Source organism: Durio zibethinus, unplaced genomic scaffold, assembly GCF_047325235.1.
Source record: "Durio zibethinus cultivar Kanyao isolate XHJ-2024 unplaced genomic scaffold, ASM4732523v1 HiC_scaffold_299, whole genome shotgun sequence".
Lineage (NCBI taxonomy): Eukaryota > Viridiplantae > Streptophyta > Magnoliopsida > Malvales > Malvaceae > Durio > Durio zibethinus.
The window spans coordinates 23,428-26,918 of record NW_028322922.1 but is presented as its reverse complement, the minus strand read 5'-3'; the positions used below and the strand labels follow the sequence as shown (position 1 = coordinate 26,918).

Below are 3,491 nucleotides of genomic sequence, written 5' to 3'. Positions count from 1 at the left end.
AACCTTGGCGCGGATCTAAACTGAAACCCTCTCATAAAGATCCAATGAAAAAAAAGCATAAAGATCCAATGAAAAAAAAGCATAAAGATCCAATGAAAAAAAAGAAAGTTAAAAAGAATGATTTTTGCTTTTTAACAGCTTGTGGACTGGAAAGTGACTTACCTTGCGGTCCTCCTCGAAGACGGCCTTCGTTTTTTCAGCCTATTTTTAACGAACTAGAAAAAAAAAGTGAAAAATGGAAAATTTTTAAAAAAGGAAAAAAATTGTTTCGAAAAGTCTCAGGAGAAACAAAAATTCCATTTGTAAAGGGAATAATAAAAAAACTTTCAAAAAGAAATCCAGTTTTGGAGTTGAGAGAAGAATTGGGCGAAACTAAAAAAGATTTGGGCGAAACTAAAAAAGATTCGATAATCAGTAATAAGATATGATTGACGAATCATCCTTCAAATTCAATCTATGGAGCGGACAAATTATTCATTAACAGAAAAAAGATAAAAGATCTGACTGAGAGAACAAACACAATCAAAAATCAAATAGAAAAAATTATAAAAGACAAGAAATTAGAATCATCAAAAAATTTTGGAAAATATTAAAAAGAAGAATATTCGATTAATCCGTAAATTCTATTTATTTATAAAACTTTTTATTCAAAAGATATTACATAGATATTTTTCTATATATCATTAAATATATCATTAATATTCCAAGACCCAATCCACAACTTTTTCTTGAATCAACAAAAAAAATGATTGATAAATTCATTTACAATAATGAAGCCAAATCAAGAAAGAATTAATAAACCAAATAAAAATACAATTCATTTATTTCACTATAAAAAATATAAAAAACTCACTTTCGAATATTAGAAATCAAAATGCAAAAGCTTTTTGTGACTTATCCTCCCTCTCACAAGCATATGTATTTTACAAATTATCACAAACCCAAGTTATTAAATTCAAACCTATCCTTCAATATCACGGAACATCTCTTTTTCTTAAAAATGAAATAAAAGATTATTTTGAAGAACAAGGAATATCTCATTCCCAATTAAAACATCATTATGGGTTAAGACAAAAAATCTCTGGAATAAAGGAATGGAAAAACTGGTTAAGGAGTCATTATCAATACGATTATCAATACGATTTTGTTCAGAGTATAATGGCTTAGATTAGTACCAGAACAATGGCGAAATAGAGTCAATCAACACTATATGGCTCAAAATAAGATTTAACAAAATGGGATTCAGATTGAAAAAGAAAGATTAATACATTACGAAAAAAAAAATGATTTTCAAGCGAATTCATTACTGAATCAAGAATATAAACTGAATCAAGAACAAAAACGGAATCAAGACAAAAATATAAAAAAGATAATTTTAAAAACACTATAGATATAATTTATTATCATATATATTTATTATATATCAAGATATGAGGGACTCATATACTTATGGATCACCATTACAAGTAAATTAAGAGGGAAGAGATTCCTTATAATTACAACATGGATAAACGAAAAATTTTTTGATATATTGGGGGATATTCCTATCCATAATTATCTAACGGGGAAAACGGGGAAAACGGGGAAATTTTCGCATAGAAAATTTTTTAATTGGAGAATTCTTAATTTTTGTCTTAGAAATAAGACCGATATTGAGTCCTGGGTCGATACCAGTACCAAGAGTAAGAAGACCAGTACCAAGTAGTAAGAAAAACCAGTACCAAGAGTAAGAAAAATATTAAGACTGTGATTAATAATTTTAATAATTATCAAATATCGAATCTGGACTTTGTTCTTCCCAGAATTTGTGCTACTATATAATGCATATAAGGTTGAACCATGGATCATACCAATAAAACTACTTCTTTTCAATTTTAATTTTAATGGAAAAAAAGAGGATCTTGTATCAGATGCAAAAAAAAAAAGAAAATTTAGATCCGTTCTCTCAAATCAAGAAAAAGATGTTGAAGAAGATTATGGTAAATCATCCAATCAAGAGAAAAGGTAAATCATCCAATCAAGAAAAAGGTAAATCATACAATCAAGAAAAAGATGTTGAAGAAGATTATGGTAAATCATCCAATCAAGAAAAAGGTAAATCATCCATCAAGAAAAAGGTAAATCATACAATCAAGAAAAAGATGTTGAAGAAGATTATGGTAAATCATACAATGAAGAAAAAGGTAAATCATACAATCAAGAAAAGATGTTGAAGAAGATTATGGTAAATCATACAATGAAGAAAAAAGGTAAATCATACAATCAAGAAAAAGATGTTGAAGAAGATTATGGTAAATCATCCAATCAAGAAAAAGGTAAATCATACAATCAAGAAAAAGATGTTGAAGAAGATTATGGTAAATCATCCAATCAAGAAAAAGGTAAATCATACAATCAAGAAAAAGGTAAATCATCCAATCAAGAAAAAGGTAAATCATCCAATCAAGAAAAAGGTAAATCAGATCAAGAAAAGGTAAAATCAGACAATCAAGAAAAAGATGTTGAAGAAGATTCTGGTAAATCAAAAAAACATAGAAAGGAAGACGAGAGCAAGAGAGAAGCTCGTTTATTCCTACAAAAGTATTTGTATTTTCAATTCGGATGGATGCTGATTCTTTCGATGAAAAAATAATCAAAAATATCAAAGCATATTCTTTCATTCTTGGCCTGATAAATATGAATGAAACTTTTCTATACTCTGTTTAGAAGAGGAGGAACGAATCTGGATATTTTGATGGATTCGGCGGATAAGTTACTTTTAACTTATCAATACCTACTCAAAAAAGGAGTATTGATTATCGAACCAATTCGCCGGTATGTAGAAATTGATGGACAATTTATTCTATATCAAACTATAAGTATTTCATTGGTTCATAAAAATAAACATGAAATTAATCAAAGACGCAAAAAAAAAAAAGACGCAAAAAAAAAAACTATATTGAAAAAATAATTTTGATGAATCCATTGCAAGACATCAAAAAATGACTGAAAATAAGACAAAATCATTATGATTTGTTTATTCCTGAAAATATTTTATCCCCTAACCACCGGAGAGAATTGCGAATTCGAATTTCTTTCAATTCAAGGGATAAAAATGGTATGCATAGAAATCCAGTATTTTTAAATAATGTAAAAAACTGTGGTCAAGTTTTGATATAAACAAACATCTTGATAGTGATAAAAGAAACTAATTAAATTAAAGTTCTTCTTTGGCCCAATTATCGATTAGAAGATTTAGCTTGTATGAATCGCTATTGGTTTAATAGTAATAATGGCAGTCGTTTCAGTATGGTAAGGATACATATGTATCCGCGTTTGAAAATTCGTCAATGGTACATTTTTCCATATATTATGATTGAAAACCGGATTGATTAATTTATTTGAAAAAAATTATAAAGTTCATAACGAACTTAAAATCATTGTGCATATTAAAATGATTAAAATGAATGGTATTATTATTATTACTGATCAGTAAAATTCACATTCAAAAA

The 3,491-nt window shown here is 27.6% G+C and overlaps 1 long non-coding RNA gene across 1 annotated transcript; it reads left to right on the top strand.

Annotated features, from left to right (window-relative positions):
• The first annotated feature begins 228 nt into the window (after positions 1-228).
• On the top strand, positions 229-3,154 carry LOC149508814 (uncharacterized). The gene is made up of 2 exons (XR_016335941.1): positions 229-2,183; positions 2,250-3,154. It is a non-coding gene; the product is annotated as an uncharacterized LOC149508814 (long non-coding RNA).
• Positions 3,155-3,491: the final 337 nt, after the last annotated feature.